Source organism: Schistocerca serialis, chromosome 4 (genome assembly GCF_023864345.2).
Source record: "Schistocerca serialis cubense isolate TAMUIC-IGC-003099 chromosome 4, iqSchSeri2.2, whole genome shotgun sequence".
Classification (NCBI taxonomy): Eukaryota; Metazoa; Arthropoda; class Insecta; order Orthoptera; family Acrididae; genus Schistocerca; species Schistocerca serialis.
The window spans coordinates 194,591,707-194,611,962 of NC_064641.1; the positions used below are offsets into that span (position 1 = coordinate 194,591,707).

Sequence of the window (20,256 nt, forward strand, 5' to 3'; positions counted from 1 at the left end):
GCCTTTAACCCCCCCAGATGATTTGCCTCCCCTCTTATAGGAGCTGAAGGTGCAAAAGTACTGCTACCGCCGGAGGTGGAAGCAGTTTCGCGACCCTCAGGACAAACACCAAATGAGATGACTCCAGCGCGAATTCTGGCACTGGCTCACTGACTGGTGGTCCAAAGAATGGGAGGACAGGATGTCCGCTTTCCTCCTCCACCATAAGTCTGACTCGGCTGTCATTCGCCCAAGTTACTTGGAGTCAGTTCCAACGCAGCATCCGCGGCCAACCGACCGCTTTCCATGAAGTGGGGCCGGGGCTGTTCCTCAGCTAAGTAACGTAGCTTGACATGGTACCACGTTACTTTCGATTTTTATGTTTGACCGTGTTTATTCTGGCACGTATTAGTTTATTTTATGCTTCTGAAGAAGGCTAGATTACTCTAGCTGAAACCTGGGTAAGACCAGTAACTTTTCGCAACTGAGGCGCATATTACGCAGCGCCCAGCGGTACCACCGACCACCCTAAATGGTAATAGTTGCTAACGCTATACCTCTGTGTGGAATTTTTGAGAAATTGTGGCTGTGAGATAACCTAATAGAAACAGAACAATCAAACTATGATTCGTTTCTTAAATATTCCAGCAGAGTGTAACTAACAGTAAATAAGTGGGTCAGGAAGAAACAGTCACCCAGCATAAAAGTAAGTTGTAACATTACATATTAATAACGGTCGCCAGCCTAATTAGTTATTCTTGTGTCTAGCAATATAATAAAGCATAAGGCAGTGCTAAGGCTAACCTGATCTTGATACCCAGTCTAAACCCTTTCTTTGTTTCCGTTCACACAAAACAGTAATCTAACCTAGCAGATAAATGTACTGCTAGCTCGGATGTCAGACAAATAAATGGCCAACGAGATAGCAAACAGAATCATATCCCTCTCAACAACACGTACGTTAAATGAACTAGATGTAATAGTTTGTAGAACCAATCGCCAACACAAATGAAACTAGTAGCAATACTAGACAGGGAAGAGTATGAAATGATTGTGATTTAAATCTCGGGATCTGTTAATGATCATACTCTGTATCACCATTGCTTAGTATAGAGTCTCTATGCCTGTGCATTAACTAGCTTGTATTAGAATAGCTGACACAGTAAATAGTTCTTTCTTGAGCTTGGTTTGAAGCAGTTAAACAAAATGCAAATCTAACTACACTGGCTTGCTTTGCTTCATTATTAACTATGTTAAGCACAACAAACTATATCTCTTTAGATAACAGATGTGCTTTGATAAGGATTTTTTTAACCTATACAAAATATAGTTGGCTCTGCAAATGACAATACCACATTAAATTCAAGTTAAAACTCTTTCTCATGATACGAAAACTGATGAAACTTACTACTTCTGACCAAAGTGCATAAATGCAACAATTAATAATATTTTTCATTTCATATTAAATTTAGTATTTCGGGCAGCTTTTCATGTAAGACAAATTGTTTCAGAAAATAACAGCAGATTGATTTAAAATTGCACTGGAAGTGGAGTATTTCTCAAACTATAAAAGTGGATTTTAAACACTATAGCTCCACACATTAGAAAGCAATCATACCTACTTTTACAGCTGTCAAATAAGTTTTTCCTTAACAGTTTAGGACACTCGAAATTGAAATCACGAGGATAGGATTCTTGTCCAGGTTTGTGGTTTGGGATAATCACGGGTGCAAGATAGTGTTTTTAGTAACACCACGATTATTATTAAAATCAACCAAATTTCAAAAATACGTGGTCCCTTTACCAGAGTGCAAAACGTAAAAAAAATCGTGGAAGGCTGATGCTACTTGTGGCGTAATGTGTAGTGGTTTTTTAACTTGACGGCGATGCAGTCGTGGTAGTATTGTTGTCCTCGCTCTATTACTGATCTTCTTGGCGCCGGAATTATATTTTTTAGGGCCAAAAACCATGTCATAGTAATATTATCACCAAATCAAGCATCCGAGGCCCATAAATACAGCTCTTAAGCTCCTCTGGTCTCAAAACTCCAAGAATATGAGCCACAATGTGGTGTGAGTGCCAGTGGTATCACTGCTAATAATCTGTTCACAAAAGTTCGTGTTGACACGACTGGGCTCACAAGCCCTCTTATCCACCCTGCGGTAGCTGTACGATCTGCCACTGCTGCCCTTACAGTACGACAATCTGGGCGGGAGCCTTTGCTGCGTGGACATCCGAAACATCTATTGGTATCAGAATGTTCACATGACCACCGACACCAGCAACGTTGCACAAATGACGCAGCACGTCCGCTTGTGTGGCAAATCTCCGAAAGGGTCATCCACCGCTCAGAAGACCACAATTTGACCCCTTTCAAACTCGGTCACTTGGCTGTAGAAAACACATGCGCTTCTATGTGGCAAGGTTTCCTGCTTGCTTCACACGTCTGCAACAGACTAAGCTTTCTGGCCGCCAGCATTCCCTGTTAAAGTGTAGACAGAGAGGGCACTCTGGTACATACGCTGCTACGCTATCTGTTGGTGGAGGCCAATGAAACCTTTATCAGTAGATCTACTATGGTGACGTACACTTTGTGATCAAAAGTATCCGGACACCTGGTAAAAACGATTTAGAAGTTCGTGGCGCCCTCCATCGGTTATACTGGAATTCAGTATGGTGTTGGCTCACCCTTAGCCTTGATGACAGCTTCCACTCTCCCAGGCATACGTTCAATCACATGCTGGAAGGTTTCTTCGGTTATGGCAGCCCATTCTTCAAGGAGGATTGCTCCACTGAGAAAAAGGAACTTGCGCCCCTTCTTGAAGCGGTCTGCCGTAGAAGAGCGTAGAGTTCCAAAAGATTGGATAAGGGCTCAGGTTATCCCCGTTTTCAAGAAGGGTCGTCGAACAGATGTGCAGAACTATAGACCTATATCTCTAACGTCGATCAGTTGTAGAATTTTGGAACACGTATTATGTTCGAGTATAATGACTTTTCTGGAGACTAGAGATCTACTCTGTAGGAATCAGCATGGGTTTCGAAAAAGACGATCGTGTGAAACCCAGCTCGCGCTATTCGCCCACCAGACTCAGAGGGCCATAGACACGGGTTCACAGGTAGATGCCGTGTTTCTAGACTTCCGCAAGATGTTTGATACACTTCCTCACAGTCGCTTAATGAACAAAGTAAGAGCATATGGACTATCAGACGAATTGTGTCATTAGATTGAAGAGTTCCTAGACAACAGAACGCAGCATGTCATTCCAATGGAGAGAAGTCTTCCGAAGTAAGAGTGATTTCATGTGTGCCGCAGGAGTGTGTCGTAGGACCGTTGCTATTCACAGTATATATAAATGACCTTGTGGATAACATGAGAAATTCACTGAGGCTTTTTGCGGATGACGCTGTAGTATATCGAGAGTTTGTAACAATGGAAAATTGTACTGAAATGCAGGAGGATCTGCAACGAATTGACGCATGGTCCGGGGAATGGCAATTGAATCTCAATGTAGACAAGTGTAATGTGCTGCGAATACATAGAAAGAAAGATGCTTTATCATTTAGCTACAATATAGCAGGTCAGCAACTGGAAGCAGTTAATTCCATAAACTATCTGGGAGTAGGGATTAGGAGTCACTTAAAATGGAATGACCGTATAAAATTAATCGTCAGTAAGTAGATACCAGACTGAGACTCATTGGAAGAATCCTAAGGAAGTGCAGTCCAAAAAAAATGAAGTAGGTTACAGTACACTTGTTCGCCCACTGCTTGAATACTGCTCACCGGTGTTGGATCCATATCAATAGGGTTGATAGAAGAGAGGGAGAAGATGCAACGGAGAGCAGCGCGCTTCGTTACAGGATCATTTAGTAATCGCGAAAGCGTTACGGAGATGACAGATAAAATCCAGTGGAAGGCTCTGTAAGAGAGACGCTCAGTAGCTCGGTACGGGATTTTGTTGAAGTTTCGAGAACATACCTTCACCGAGGAGTCAAGCAGTATATTGCTCCCTCCTACGTATATCTCGCGAAGAGACCATGAGGATAAAATCAGAGAGATTAGAGCCCACACAGAGGCATACCGACAATCTTTCTTTCCACGAACAATAATAGACTGGAATAGAAGGGAGAACCGATAGAGGTACTCAAAGTAACCTCTGCCACACACCGTCAGGTGGTCTGCGGAGTGTGGATGTAGATGTAGAAGTATCGATGTCTGTCGGTGAGGCCTGGCACGAAGTCGGCGTTTCAAAACATCCCAAAGGTCTTCTACAGGATTCAGGCCAGAACTCTGTGCAGGCCAGTCCATTACAGGGATGTTACTGTCGTGTATCCACTCCACCACACGCCGTGCCTTATGAACAGATGCTCGGTCGTGTTGAAAGATGCAATCGCCATCACCGAATTGCTCTTCAACAGTGAGAAGCAAGAAGGTGCTTCAAACATCAATGCAGGCCTCTTCTGTGATAGTGCCAAGCAAAACAACAAGGGATGCAACCGCCCTCCACGAAAAAGCACGACCACACCATAAGACCACCGCTTCCGAATTTTACTGTTGGCCCTACACACGCTAGCAGATGACGTTCACCGGGCACTCACCATACCCATACCCTGCCATCGGATCGCCACATTGTGTACCGCGATTCGTCACTCCACACAACATTTTTCCACTGTTCAATCGTCCAATGTTTACACTCCTTACACCATGCGAGACGACGTTTGGCATTTACCGGCGTGATGTGTGGCTTATGAGCAACCGCTCGACCATGAAATTAAAATTTTGTCACCTCCCGCCTAACTGTCAAAGTACTTGCAGTTGATCCTGATGCAGTTTGTAATTCCTGTCTGATAGTCTGGTTAGATGTCTGCCTATTAAACTTTACGATCCTCTTCAACTATCGGCGGTCCCTGTCAGTTGACAGTCGACGTCGGCCTGTATGCTTTTGTACTGTACGTGCCCCTTCACATTTCCACTTTACTATCACATCGGAAACAGTGACTCTAGGGATGTTTAGGAATGTGGAAATCCCGCATACAGACGTATGACAAAGTGACACCCAATCATCGGACCACGTTCGAAGTCCGTGAGTTCCGCAGAGTGCTCAGTTCTGCTCTCTCACGATGTCTAATGACTACTGAGTTCGCTGGTATGGAGTACCTGGCAGTAGTTGGCAGCACCATCACCTAATATGAAAGACGTATGTTTTAGGGGGTGTCCGGATACTTTTGATCACATAGTGTATGCCATCATAGCATCAAAATCGACATCGGATTTCCAGTTGTACTATCTCTTTCCGGTAACGAATTTGGTTTTTGCAGGCATTGCACATTACTCATCTATCTTTATATGGTGTTCCTTCTTTCTCAGAGTTTAGAGTATACCTTGTTCCAGCTTATATTGTCGGCGTCTTCATCTTGTTCTACGACTGATGTGAAGACAACCAGACTTTTTTTTTATTTCTCTGTATTATTAAGAGTGTTGTCAAAATTATTTCTCCGGCTCCTTTAATGTTCGAGCAGCTGAACTGCTCTTCAACCAGTACTTCAATTTCCCTTCTTCTTATTTATGTTCCACACTTAGATTGCAAGTCTTCATTGATTATGATACAATATCAATTGGAAGCTGAACCCACAATGCAAATAAAACTAAATTCCTAGTCGCATTTCTCGTTTGTTAACGCGTTGGTGGTTTAGATTCAATAACTGTTATCAGAACTCTTCTTAAAAATCCCAAGGTTGCGTAAGGAAAATAATAATATAAAAAACATGGTAACATTTAAAAAATATTAAAAAGCTCCATGGATAAAAATGAAAGAATTTTACCACCAGCAAGCAAAATGCCGCCACTGAACTGTAAATCAATACCTACTTCCACTGGAATTATACGATATATACCTGCTACACATTAATATCCCACGAACACGCTGCGTTATGTTACGTTCATTTTCGTCCACGCGCATCTTTCAAAATTTTATAATGCTACAATGTCTTTTATGTTGTTACTTCGATTATGGACGTCCAGAATTTCTAAGAAGAGGTGTTGTGATTGTCAGTGAACGGAAACTGCCAACCTGTCAATGAATAAGAAGTGCGACTTCTGCGGGTAACGTTTGCTACAAACCCTTGAAACATTTGTGGTTCAAATGGCAGTAAAACAAAAAATGGAAAACTAAAAAACAAAAATGATTGAAATGGCTCTGATCATTATGCGACTTCACTTCTAAGGTCATCAGTCGCCTAGAACTTAGAACTAATTAAACCTAACTAACCTAAGGACATCACACATATCCATGCCCGAGGCAGGATTCGAACCTGCGCTCGGCTCTAGACTGTAGCGCCTAGAACCGCACGGCCACACCGGCCGGCAAACATATGTGGACGCCTCATTAAACAACTGACAATTGCCTCCCAGCACCAGATTTAAAAACAAACAGCATAATGGGTACAAAGGTCTCCGCTGTTATCGTTTTATCCTATGTTCCCTCAAGATTAAGGAAATATATCAGCTATATAAGCAGAGGATCAAGTAGGTAAAAAGACGAGGGCTATTAGAAATCCTTGGGTAACAGAAGAAATATTAAATTTAATTGATGAAAGGAGAAAATATAAAAATGCAGTAAATGAAGCAGGCAAAAAGGAATACAAACGTCTCAAAAATGAGATCGACAGGAAGTGCAAAATGGCTAAGCAGGCATGGCTAGAGGACAAATGTAAGGATGTAGAGGCTTATCTCACTAGGGGTAAGATAGATACTGCCTACAGGACAATTGAAGAGACCTTTGGAGAAAAGAGAGCCACTTGTATGAATATCAAGAGCTCAGATGTTAACCCAGTGCTAAGCAATGAGGGGAAAGCAGAAAGATGGAAGGAGTATATAGAGAGTCTATAGAAGGGCGATGTACTTGAGGACAATATTATGGAAATGGAAGAGGATGTAGATGAAGATGAAATGGGAGATACGATACTTTTTTTTTTTTTTTTTTTTTTCACTTGCTGCTCTTTATTTATTGACCCACCTTCTAATTGCTTATGGTGGGTCGTATTAAGCCTCTTAGCCACTGTGACTGGGCTCGGGCCCAGGAGTGGTTATGTGAGTTACCTCCCCTGTTCCCGATCCCACTCACACTGTTGCCCAAGTCTTGCCACGTGGAGATACGATACTGCGTGAAGAGTTTGACAAAGCACTGAAAGACCTGAGTCGAAACAAGGCCCCGGGAGTAGACAACATTCCATTAGAACTACTGACGGCCTGTCTACGAGACAGGCGAAATACCCTCAGACTTCAAGAAGAATATAATAATCCCAATCCCAAAGAAAGCAGGTGTTGACAGATGTGAAAATTACCGAACTATCAGTTTAATAAGTCACGGCTGCAAAATACTAACGCGAATTCTTTACAGACGAATGGAAAAACTGGTAGAAGCCGACCTCGGGGAAGATCACTTTGGATTCCGTAGAAATGTTGGAACACGTGAGGCAATACTGACCTTACGACTTATCTTAGAAGAAAGATTAAGGAAAGGCAAACCTACGTTTCTAGCATTTGTAGACTTAGAGAAAGCTTTTGACAATGTTGACAGGAATACTCTCTTTCAAATTCTGACGGTGGCAGGGGTAAAATACAGGGAGCGAAAGGCTATTTACAATTTGTACAGAAACCAGATGGCAGTTATAAGAGTCGAGGGGCATGAAAGGGAAGCAGTGGTTGGGAAGGGATTGAGACAGGGTTGTAGCCTCTCCCCGATGTTATTCAATCTGTATATTGAGCAAGCAGTAACGGAAACAAAAGAAAAATTTGGAGTAGGTATTAAAACCCAGGGAGAAGAAATAAAAACTTTGAGGTTCGCCGATGACATTGTAATTCTGTCAGAGACAGCAAAGGACTTGGAAGGGCAGTTGAACGGAATGGACAGTGTCTTGAAAGGAGGATTTAAGATGAACATCAACAAAAGCAAAACGAAGATAATGGAATGTAGTCGAATTAAGTCAGATGATGCTGAGGGAATTAGATTAGTAAATGAGACACTTAAAGTAGTAAAGGAGTTTTGCTATTTGGGGAGCAAAATAACTGATGATGGTCGAAGTAGAGAGGATATAAAATGTAGACTGGCAATGGCGAGGAAAGCGTTTCTGAAGAAGAGGAATTTGTTAACATCGAGTATAGATTTAAGTAAGTCGTTTCTGAAACTTATTTATATGGAGTGTAGCCATGTATGGAAGTGAAACATGGACGATAAATAGTTTGGACAAGAAGAGAATAGAAGCTTTCGAAATGTGGTGCTACAGAAGAATGTTGAAGATTAGGTGGGTAGATCACGTATCCAATAAGGAGGTATTCAATAGGATTGGGGAGAAGAGAAGTCTGTGGCACAACGTGACTAGAAGAAGGGATCGGTTGGTAGGACATGTCCTGAGGTATCAAGGGATCACCAATTTAGTATTGGAGGGCAGCGTGGAGGGTAAAAATCGTAGAGGGAGACCAAGAGATGAATACACTAAGCAGATTCAGAAGGATGTAGGTTGCAGTAGGTACTGGGAGATGAAGAAGCTTGCACAGGATAGATTAACATGGAGAGCTGCATCAAACCAGTCTCAGGACTGAAGACCACAACAACAACATCAGCTATAAAGAATTACTTCATTTCCATAGGCAACAACGGCAACTGCGAGGTAGGTCATACTCTCGCTAGATATAAAGCCTGAATTTCTGTAACGTGTTCGTAGCGATGTCGCACATCTATCAGTTGGGTGCATAAATACCGGACGGTAAGCACTCTAACTCTGAAACTTCAACCTTGTTACGCCACAAAACACACCTTCCTGTAAGCTTGCTTTTAAGGAAACATGTTCGTATTCTTTCGTCTGGTCTTAGCTGTCTCTGTTCCGTAATAATTGTTACTATCATTTTCACTTTTGCAACTCGCAATACGTACTTCTGGACGATCATTATCGTAGCAGTATTAGAGTTGTCCATAATCATCACATATCCAAGATCCAAGCGTTATATATTTATTCACAGGTTGGCTTTACTCTTCTATCGTTGTACGATCAGTTGTCAGTTCCATATCTGCATCCTATATCTTAAATCTTGTGTGTGCCGTGGCTTGATGCAGCAACATTTACATAAAGCTGGAAGGTGAAGAAATACACTCCTGGAAATTGAAATAAGAACACCGTGAATTCATTGTCCCAGGAAGGGGAAACTTTATTGACACATTCCTGGGGTCAGATACATCACATGATCACACTGACAGAACCACAGGCACATAGGCACAGGCAACAGAGCATGCACAATGTCGGCACTAGTACAGTGTATATCCACCTTTCGCAGCAATGCAGGCTGCTATTCTCCCATGGAGACGATCTTAGAGATGCTGGATGTAGTCCTGTGGAACGGCTTGCCATGCCATTTCCACCTGGCGCCTCAGTTGGACCAGCGTTCGTGCTGGACGTGCAGACCGCGTGAGACGACGCTTCATCCAGTCCCAAACATGCTCAATGGGGGACAGATCTGGAGATCTCGCTGGCCTGGGTAGTTGACTTACACCTTCTAGAGCACGTTGGGTGGCACGGGATACATGCGGACGTGCATTGTCCTGTTGGAACAGCAAGTTCCCTTGCCGGTCTAGGAATGGTAGAACGATGGGTTCGATGACGGTTTGGATGTACCGTGCACTATTCAGTGTCCCCTCGACGATCACCAGTGGTGTACGGCCAGTGTAGGAGATCGCTCCCCACACCATGATGCCGGGTGTTGGCCCTGTGTGCCTCGGCCGTATGCAGTCCTGATTGTGGCGCTCACCTGCACGGCGCCAAACCATCATTGGCACCAAGGCAGAAGCGACTCTCATCGCTGAAGACGACACGTCTCCATTCGTCCCTCCATTCACGCCTGTCGCGACACCACTGGAGGCGGGCTGCACGATGTTGGGGCGTGAGCGGAAGACGGCCTAACGATGTGCGGGACCGTAGCCCAGCTTCATGGAGACGGTTGCGAATGGTCCTCGCCGATACCCCAGGAGCAACAGTGTCCCTAATTTGCTGGGAAGTGGCGGTGCGGTCCCCTACGGCACTGCGTAGGATCCTACGGTCTTGGCGTGCATCCGTGCGTCGCTGCGGTCCGGTCCCAGGTCGACGGGCACGTGCACCTTCCGCCGACCACCGGCGACAACATCGATGTACTGTGGAGACCTCACGCCCCACGTGTTGAGCAATTCGGCGGTACGTCCACCCGGCCTCCCGCATGCCCACTATACGCCCTCGCTCAAAGTCCGTCAACTGCACATAGGGTTCACGTCCACGCTGTCGCGGCATGCTACCAGTGTTAAAGACTGCGATGGAGCTCCGTATGCCACGGCAAACTGGCTGACACTGACGGCGGCGGTGCACAAATACTGCGCAGCTAGCGCCATTCGACGGCCAACACCGCGGTTCCTGGTGTGTCCGCTGTGACGTGCGTGTGATCATTGCTTGTACAGCCCTCTCGCAGTGTCCGGAGCAAGTATGGTGGGTCTGACACACCGGTGTCAATGTGTTCTTTTTTCCATTTCCAGGAGTGTATATAGAGGCTCTATACGAGGGAGATGAACTTGAAAGCAATATTATAGCAAGGGAAGTGGATGTAGATGAAGATGAGATGGGAGATATGATACCGCGAGAAGAATTTTAAAAATCTCTGGAAGATCATAGTCGAAACAAGGCTCCGAGAGCAAACTTATTCTGTTAGACCTACTGATAGCCTTGGTAGAGCCAGCCATGATGAAACTCTTCCACCGGGTGTGCAAGATGTATGAAACAGGTAAAATATTATGAACCGGATGATCAAAATGTCGGTATAAATTTGAAAACTGAATAAATCACGGAATAATGTAGATAGAGAGGTACAAATTGACACATACGCTTGGAATGACATGGGGTTTTATTACAACAACAAAAAACAAAGTGCACAAAGTGTCCGGCAGATGGCGCTGGACAGCAAAACGTCAATGACTGCTCATGACAATCGTGTATAAAAGGAGCTGTAATGAGAGAGAGAGAATCAGATGCGTGAGCAGTCGCAGCATGTTGACGTTTCCTGAAAAGGCGCTTTTAGTGAAGCTGTATTATCAGAATGGGGAATGTGCTAGTTCGGCGTTACGATCCTATCGCCATAGGAAGGGGATTCGAACGGGTAAAGGTCCGTTGACAAATGTAGCTGTGACGAGAATGATTTCGAAGTTCGAAGCCACGGGTTGTTTAGACGATAGACCCCGTAGTGGGAGACAGAGCCCAAGCCCAAGGCGTAACGCTGCTGAGACAGTTCAGGAAGAAATGGAGACTGTAGCCGGCTTGCACGGGGAACTCAGCGCTCGTGCAGTCGCACGTCGAACCGGCATTCCATACACTACTGTTTTGTTGGCACTGAGGCGTACCCTCCGATGCTATTCATACAAAATCCATCGGCATCATGAACTGTTACCTGGCGATTTAATGAAGCGGAGGGCATTTGCGGTGTGGGCGTTTCAAAAGACGGCGGAAGACGACGATTGGTTGAGTAACGTGTTGTGGACTGACGAAGCTCATTTCACGCTCCGAAGGTCTGTCAACGCCCACAACTGCAAAAGTTGGGCTACCGAAAATCCAAGAACGGTCGTGGAAACTACATTGCACTACGAGAAAGTCACGGTGTGGGTTGGATTTACCACATCTACCGTTATCGGGCCTTTATTCTTCGAGGAAATGCGTAATTCTGGTTTTGTAACTGCTACCGTGAAGGGGGAGAGGTACGCCGATATGTTACAGAATCGCATCATCCCCAGCCTGGCTGATAAACACCTGCTGGAACGTACGATGTTTATGCAGGATGGCGCTCCACCCCATATTGCTAGACGCTTGAAAGATCTCTTGCGCGCGTCGTCTGGTGATGAACGTGTGCTCAGCCGCCACTTTCGTCATGCTTGGCCTCCCAGATCCCCAGACCTCAGTCCGTGCGATTATTAGCTTTGGGGTTACCTGAAGTCGCAAGTATATCGTGATCGACAGACATTTCTAGGGATGCTGAAAGACAACATCCGACACCAATGCTTCAACATAACTCCGGACATGCTTTACAGTGCTGTTCACAACATTATTCCTCGACTACAGATATTGTTGAGGAATAATGGTGGCCATATTGAGAATTTCCTGTAAAGAACATCATCTTTGCTTTGTCTTACTTTGTTATGCTAATTATTGCTATTCTGATCAGATGAAGCGCCATCTCTCGGATATTTTCTTAACTTTGTATTTCTTTGTCTCCAATAAAACACCATGTCATTCCAAGCATATGTGTCAATTTGTACCTCTCTATCTACATTATTCCATGATTTATTCAGTTTTCAAATTTATAATGACTATTTGATCACCCGGAGTTTTGACAGATGCCTGTGTGGAAAGGCTTCTTCATCCGGTAGTCCTGAATGGAACAACGATGAACGCACCTGCCTAGTAAGAAGGAGAGCCCGAGGTCGAATCCCAATCTGATACGCATTTTAACTCGTCGCTGCAGCTGACAGCGGTGATCCTCTTCAATTTACATATATATACTGTTTCACACCTCATTTTTATCGTTGCATTTGTTGGGGGCCGACGTCCAAAGAGCACAGTTCAAGTTCATCGTTGACTCAGACTTTTATTACATACTGCAGATAACCCTCACACCGAACGCACCGAGTTATCGTGGCGGCATACATTTAGATCATGAGACTAAACGCAGCCTATTGCGCTACTAACGCACATGACACTGAACTACCTATGCTCGACAAGCTGCCCGTGCTTCCCGAGCAGTTGTCTGCAGGGAAAGTGGGATTGCCACCCAACGCGAAAGCTGACGCTTGGAATTCGCCCTTATCAAGAGGACAGGCGATATAAACGGCTGTGAGAGGTGAGGTGTAGCGAAGTACCAAAACGACAGGCAAACTGCGAAGTTTTGTGCTCCTTCTTCTTAAACAAAAAAATAAAAAAAAAAGAGACGCAGTCGGTAGGACTCGAACCTACGCTCCCAGAGGGAATCTGATTTCTAGTCAGACGCCTTAACCACTCGGCCACGACTGCTCGCAGCCAAAAGTCCCCTCGAATCGTGAAAAATCAAACCGTTCTGCGCAGAATGTTGACAGGAAACGAACTCCGTGCACTGATTACGGCAGGGCTACCAGCGCTACGAGACGAGCCATTACGGAAGCGTTAAAATCTTCGCCCGGACAGGGACTCGAACCCTGGACCCTTAGGTTAAAAGCCTAATGCTCTACCGACTGAGCTATCCGGGCTCACGCTTGCTGTGGATGGAGCAGCTGCAGGCAATGTGAATAACTGGAACGCGTGTGTAGGCGTACTACGGTAATTGCTGGCTTCTGGCGCAACTGGCGACTTCACCGACTTGCCACTGACGCTGGTAGCAGCCCAACAGCGGACCAGTGCCTCTTCTCCCTTTACCCCGGTGCTGACAGTAATTGCATCTCGTGCCTGTTTTCCCCGATTACGCTCGGTTGAAGCTCCGGAAGGAGGGCGACAAACGAGGGTTGGAGGGCCAAAACATGGAGGGTCGTGTGCGCAAAAACTTCCCTTCCGGTACCGGGAATCGAACCCGGGCCTCCTGGGTGAAAGCCAGGTATCCTAGCCACTAGACCACACCGGATTTGCTCGATAAACGTCAGATTTACTCCCTCTCCTCTCGCTTTTCGTGCTGAATCCGGACTTAGTGGTGTTCTCTGTTTGCGAGCATATTTGCGCTTGCAGACTGGCATGGCGCACAGCTCGAAACTGACAATTCATTGCAGTTTGCATCATATTTTACTCACAACAGGGGAGGAGAAAGGTCAAAGCTGTACCTTGCCATAGCTGGATGTAAACATTTTAACGCTGAGGCGTGGGCTCCTTGTGGATAACAAACGACAATTCAGTTCGTTCCCTAGCAACAGCAACGCCGTTAATTCAGCCATGATGTACAGCAAATTAAATGCCCCGGGTGAGGATCGAACTCACGACCTTAAGATTATGAGACTTACGCGCTACCCACTGCGCTACCGAGGCACGTTTGCAAGCAACGTCCCAGGAAACTTGGTAAGTCTCGCATATTAGAGATAGACAGTTTGCGCTTTCTCAAGAATCTGTTGTGTTGCTACACGTGCTTTCCCGAATTGCTAGATTAAACTGCTGCCGCGGCTTTTTCAACGGAAAGCAGCACTGCCTGAGGTTACAGTACATCGCCCTTGCGGCACCTGAACACAGCGGCCTGTAGGGCCAGGCTGACGCTAGAGTTCAGAAATAGCACGCGTCCGTCCAAGTACGGTCTCTTGCGTGCTGCGTGTTTGGTTCTTCTCACAGCGAATCCTGCTATACATTCCTGAGGCTGACGCAGCTCAAACGAGCAATCGGCGCGGCAGCATTATAGCGAGAACAGCAAAACGATGCATCGGCCGGGAATCGAACCCGGGCCGCCCGAGTGGTAGGCGAACAACCTACCACTTTTTTAGTTGTTGTTCTCATTTTTTTAGTTGCATTTGTTGGGGGCGGTCGGCCGTGCTTCCCGAGCATATTCCAGAGTAGCTGTCTGCAGGGAAAGTGGGATTGCCACCCAACGACGCCGGATACAGCCGAAAAAAGTGCTACACACGCGGAGTCCCCCACTACACTGCCTTAAAGCGACCGCTCATCACTATCGTGTGAGTAACCTTGCGGCCGCGGCGACGAGTCTTGCCCAAAGACGCAGCGTGCGTGGAGGCGCTGCCCGAACGCGTGTGGATGCACCCTCCTACCTCGTAAAGCGCCTACAGCTACTATCACCGTGGGCCGCTGCCGGCGGGCGGGAAGCCGACACAGCGCGGCGTTACGAGCAGCGGCTGTGCGGTGGTGGTGTAATGGTGAGCATAGTTGCCTTCCCAGCAGTTGATCCGGGTTCGATTCCCGGCCACCGCAACGGGCGCAAATTTTTACGTCTGAGTATGTGAGCCACGTGCTGTTACATTAACGTTTTCTTTCCGTCGTTGCTCCACTCCAGGCCATCCTGTAGTATGTCCCGACTTGTCCCGACTTTGCTCGGCTGACGCGAAAGCTGACGCTTGGAATTCGCCCTTATCAAGAGGACAGGCGATATAAACGGCTGTGAGAGGTGAGGTGTAGCGAAGTACAGGCAAACTGCGAAGTTTTGTGCTCCTTCTTCTTAAACAAAAAAATAAAAAAAAAGAGACGCAGTCGGTAGGACTCGAACCTACGCTCCCAGAGGGAATCTGATTTCTAGTCAGACGCCTTAACCACTCGGCCACGACTGCTCGCAGCCAAAAGTCCCCTCGAATCGTGAAAAATCAAACCGTTCTGCGCAGAATGTTGACAGGAAACGAACTCCGTGCACTGATTACGGCAGGGCTACCAGCGCTACGAGACGAGCCATTACGGAAGCGTTAAAATCTTCGCCCGGACAGGGACTCGAACCCTGGACCCTTAGGTTAAAAGCCTAATGCTCTACCGACCGAGCTATCCGGGCTCACGCTTGCTGTGGATGGAGCAGCTGCAGGCAATGTGAATAACTGGAACGCGTGTGTAGGCGTACTACGGTAATTGCTGGCTTCTGGCGCAACTGGCGACTTCACCGACTTGCCACTGACGCTGGTAGCAGCCCAACAGCGGACCAGTGCCTCTTCTCCCTTTACCCCGGTGCTGACAGTAATTGCATCTCGTGCCTGTTTTCCCCGATTACGCTCGGTTGAAGCTCCGGAAGGAGGGCGACAAACGAGGGTTGGAGGGCCAAAACAACATGGAGGGTCGTGTGCGCAAAAACTTCCCTTCCGGTACCGGGAATCGAACCCGGGCCTCCTGGGTGAAAGCCAGGTATCCTAGCCACTTTTTTTTTTTTTTTTTTTTTTTTTACGCTTGCCACTTTTTTTATTATTGAACAAACGGAGAGTACATATATATGTACACAAAGCAAAAGTTCTTCAAGGTACCAGTTAAACATATACAAATGAGTGTTAGGTAAACAAATTATTAGAATAACATGAAATGCAACAAATTAGAACATATCCTGTTTTCCTTTTTTTTTTTTTTTTTTTTTTTTTGTTTAAAAATTTGTATTGAACAAACTAAAAGTATATGTATATTCACTATGCAAGAGTTCTTCAAGGTACCATTTAAAAATATACAAATGACTGTTAGTTAAACAAAGAAAATATTAAAAAAGAAAAACATTAAATACAACAAAATATAACATAATCTGTCCACTTCCTTTAAAAAAAAAAAAAAAAAAAATTGTGTTTGTTTTTGGTCGATGCATGAGAACGTGGATAAGGGTGTTGCATCATGTGACAGGTAGGCATGGTACACCCCAACTTTGAGGGGGGTCAAGGAAGACGCTGCGGAGATAACCGGCAAAAGTTTGTCGGTAAGATGGTTTTCGGGTGAGGGTGCTATGTGCGGCCACAACTTTGTACCAGAAGTCAAGGACTGTATGCGGACCACTCCGAAAGAGATATTCTAAAGCCAGTCCTCGAAACCAGATTAGGGTATGGTGCTTAGCAAGAGGGTAGTGAAATGTCTGGGGCAACAACAGGAAATCCGGGGTTACCGTCGTTGGCGGGGCACGGAGGTAAAAGCCCACGATTCGTTGGATGAGGAGCCATACGTTTTGTTTCAGGGGGCACGTAAGACGGTGCTCGTCGGTGTCTTCGAGCTGACAGTCAGGGCAGAGTGGGGAGGTGGCCAGTCCTATGCGATAAAGTCGACTATTAGTCGGGAATTTTCCATAGACTAAAACATACCAGAGTGCAGACACAGACGACGGTAAAAAGGGTGCATGCACACACCCCCAAAACCGTGCGCCAGTTAATGTCAGGATGCTGTAGCACCATGGGGTCGCAAGGGTTGGACAGCATAAACAAACGATAATAATCTTTTGTACGGGGAGGACGGGTGACTGGAAGATCGGCCCGAACGTAGCTGAGTTCTACGAAACAATTGGCGACGTAGTACAATAATGGAGAAATAGGTGCCACATTGATCGGTGGATCGAGAGAAGCTGGTCGGAGGATATCTAAGAGACTGCGTGTTAAAGACGGGACCGGCCACTGCCAGTGCCGCAACAGAGTGTGGACAAAGAGTGCAGAAGAGCGTGCCCGCACGTTGATGAGTCCGAGGCCACCTTTTGCAGGAGGCAGTGTTAGAGTGTTGTAGCGGACTTTGAAAAGTGCCCCTGCTGACACGAAATATCCAAAGGCTGATTGGATGCGGCGGCCAAGGAGTAACGGCATTGGGAGGATCTGGGCGACGTGTACCAGTTTAGGGGCGACATAGATGTTGACATAGGACACACGTTGGAGTTGGTTTAAGTTACGGTGCACTTGACCGCGGACATGGTGCCGAATCGACTGCAAAAGCCGCCGGTAAGCCAGGGCCACTGTGCGGTGTGTGGAGCTCGTAAATTCGATACCCAAGTAACGAAGGGTGGCACTAACTGGGAGTGGGGTCGGCACCATAGCCGGGAGGCCGCGCCCAATGTGCATCATAGTCGATTTATGGACATTAAGAATGCTACCAGAAAGACGTCCATACTGGTGGATCCATTGGATGGCGTCATTGAGTTCCGTGGAGGAGCAGGTGAGAAAGAGGAGATCGTCCGCATAAGCCCTACAGTGAAAGGTGTGGTCACGCAAAGTGAGGCCCTGCAGTCTAGAGGTAAGTCCAGTGATGAGGGGCTCAAGTGCAATGGCATATAGTAAAGTAGACATAGGGCATCCTTGACGCACAGAGCGGCGTATAGGAATCGGCCCCACAAGCCTCCCATTGACTTGTACCATCGAGACCGCGGGAAGGAGTAACCGGCGAATGGCATCGACAAAAAGCAATGGGAACCCCATACGTGTCGCCACCATGAGGAGGAATGGGTGTCGAACGCGATCAAAGGCACTCGTGAAATCGACGGATACCAGTGCTGCACGAAGGCGACAAACCGACGCCAGTGCAATGAGGTCACGGCATTCTCCTAGGGCTGTTTGTAAGGTGGCCCCACAACCACGTGCAGTCTGCTCAGGTGAAAGGACCGTAGGTAAGACGGTGCGTATGCGCGCTGCTAAGAGGCGTGCATAGATTTTATAGTCTGCATTCAGTAGTGTAAGGGGGCGATATGCAGAGACATGAGACCCTCCCTTCGGTTTAGGCACAGGTAGAAGAATGCCAGTGACGAATTCAGGTGGAATTGGGAAGGACGGAGTAAAGAGTTCCTGAATCATTTCCGTCCAGCGAGGAAGCATTAACGTGGTGAACGCCCGGTAAAACTCCACTGGGAGACCATCTGGTCCGGGTGATTTGTTCTTGGCCCCTTTGTTGATCGCATCTACCACCTCTTCTGCGGTGATTGCAGACATCATGGACGTTGACTCCGCTACGGTGAGGGTCCGATCAGGGGAAGGACGGAGATCGTCAGGAATGGGCGTCGCCATCGGTTCATCATCATAAAATTGGCGATAATGTTCAGCAAAGGCGGACACGACCGCCGCCTGTGTTGTGTGGTGAACACCATCGGAGGTCGTGATGTTGGGGACGAAAAGCCGACGTCGACGACTATGGTCGGATGCGGCATGGATTGTGGATGGGGTTTCGTCGTGGAGGAGGTCTTGTCGTCGGGAACGCACCACGACACCATGCAGTCGTGCACGTTGAAGAGAGAGGAGACGAGCTTTAGTACGTTGTCGTTCCCTGTGGGTGTCAGGTGATGGAAGGAGCGCATCGAGCTCACGGAGGACGGCGTAGTGAAAATTTGTGGTGTCTCGATGCCATGCTGCTGCTTCCTTGCCACATTGTATGAAGGCCTTTCTGATCGCAGGTTTGGCACATTTGAGCCACCAATGGAACGTGGATGTGTACTGCGGAAGGCGTCTTTCGCAAGACGCCCATGTAGTGGCAATACATTGTCGGCAGTGTGGATCATTAAGGAGGGAGGTATTAAGCTTCCAGTAACCTCTGCTGCGCCACACTGACTGAGGTGGCAGAGCCAGGGAGCAAATGACGGCGCAATGGTCCGAAAATGCAAGGGGCCATCGTTCGGCTTGGGCGACTTCATTGCCGAGGTGAGCAGAGACATAAAACCGGTCCAGTCTGCTCGCAGAATGTGCTGTATAGTGGGTAAAACCGGGGGTATTGCCATGAATTTTCTCCCAAACGTCCACTAGATGAAAATCTTCGATTAAGGTGAGCAGCGCCGGGCATGGCGAATAACCAGGTACTTGGTCCTGCGGATGGAGGACACAGTTGAAATCGCCTCCCATGATAAGGCGATCATAGCGTCCAGAAAACAGGGGCGCCACGTCATGTCCGAAGAAAGTGGACCGCTGCCGACGGTTCGTGGAGCCAGACGGAGCGTAGATATTGATGACGCGCGTGTCGAAGATGGTAACAGCCATGCCTCTTCCACAGGGAAGGATTGTCGTGTCCGTGAGTGGGATTCCTTCGCGTATGTAGAAAGCCACTCCACGCCCTGATTGATCACATGTGGACGTGTATGAGTCGTAGCCGTAGACTGGCGGTAGTGTGGCAACGCGTACTTCCTGAAGAAGGGCGACGTCGACGTCGGAGGCCCGAAGCATGTCACATAGGAGTTGCAGCTTGGGTGTAGTGCCGATCATGTTGATGTTCAGTGTGGCAAACCGGTATGTTTGTTTCAGTGGTGGTGGACGCGCATCTACCATCACCAAGGGAAGTAAGAGGAGGGCACCGACAGGAAGTCCCGTCCCATCAGCTGCAATGCCTCGCTTTTGATGTTAACAGGCAGCCTCGTCCGGCGGAGGTAACTCATCCGGAGGAGGGGGCGTTCCTTCCTCAATGTCGTCGGCCCATGCTCCTGTGCCGTGGGTCTGTCCAGTGTCCATGGGAATTGCGTCGTGGTGAGAGAGATCTGGAGTTGTCGGCGGGGAGACAGGCGTCTCAACCGGCGCACCGATCGTTACATTGTGCGTGGCGACCTCCATAGTGGTCCCGTCCTGCGAAACGTCTTGTTCATCGTGAAAGTTGTCCGCCGACCTCTGCGTGGAAATGTCGGCTGCTTGGGTGTCGTCTTCGTCGTCGCGGGTGGCAACGCTCTGAGAGCCCGTGGGTGAACGGCGACGGCGTTTGCGCCTTCGTGGCGAGCGTTGTTTGCGCACGTGTTCCTCAGTGTCGGACGACGGCAAGGAGGAGCGTCGACCTGGTTCGAAGGCGTCGGTGGGTACAATGAAATTGTCAAACAGGTGTTGTGAAGATGTACTGGTCTCCTCAGCGTCCGGTGCGGGAGCCTGTTCGG

At 47.3% G+C, this 20,256-nt stretch overlaps 7 non-coding genes across 7 annotated transcripts; 1 reads left to right on the plus strand and 6 right to left on the minus strand.

The window, feature by feature from the left end:
• Positions 1 to 12,967: 12,967 nt before the first annotated feature.
• Trnas-aga (transfer RNA serine (anticodon AGA)) lies at positions 12,968 to 13,049 on the minus strand. The gene has a single exon. It is a non-coding gene; the product is annotated as a tRNA-Ser (tRNA).
• Positions 13,050 to 13,188: 139 nt separating this feature from the next.
• On the minus strand, positions 13,189 to 13,261 carry Trnak-uuu (transfer RNA lysine (anticodon UUU)). Its single transcript has one exon. It is a non-coding gene; the product is annotated as a tRNA-Lys (tRNA).
• A 296-nt stretch (positions 13,262 to 13,557) lies between these two features.
• Trnae-uuc (transfer RNA glutamic acid (anticodon UUC)) lies at positions 13,558 to 13,629 on the minus strand. The gene has a single exon. It is a non-coding gene; the product is annotated as a tRNA-Glu (tRNA).
• A 322-nt stretch (positions 13,630 to 13,951) lies between these two features.
• Trnam-cau (transfer RNA methionine (anticodon CAU)) lies at positions 13,952 to 14,024 on the minus strand. Its single transcript has one exon. It is a non-coding gene; the product is annotated as a tRNA-Met (tRNA).
• Positions 14,025 to 14,837: 813 nt separating this feature from the next.
• Positions 14,838 to 14,909, plus strand: Trnag-ucc (transfer RNA glycine (anticodon UCC)). Its single transcript has one exon. It is a non-coding gene; the product is annotated as a tRNA-Gly (tRNA).
• Positions 14,910 to 15,180: 271 nt separating this feature from the next.
• On the minus strand, positions 15,181 to 15,262 carry Trnas-aga (transfer RNA serine (anticodon AGA)). Its single transcript has one exon. It is a non-coding gene; the product is annotated as a tRNA-Ser (tRNA).
• A 139-nt stretch (positions 15,263 to 15,401) lies between these two features.
• On the minus strand, positions 15,402 to 15,474 carry Trnak-uuu (transfer RNA lysine (anticodon UUU)). Its single transcript has one exon. It is a non-coding gene; the product is annotated as a tRNA-Lys (tRNA).
• Positions 15,475 to 20,256: the final 4,782 nt, after the last annotated feature.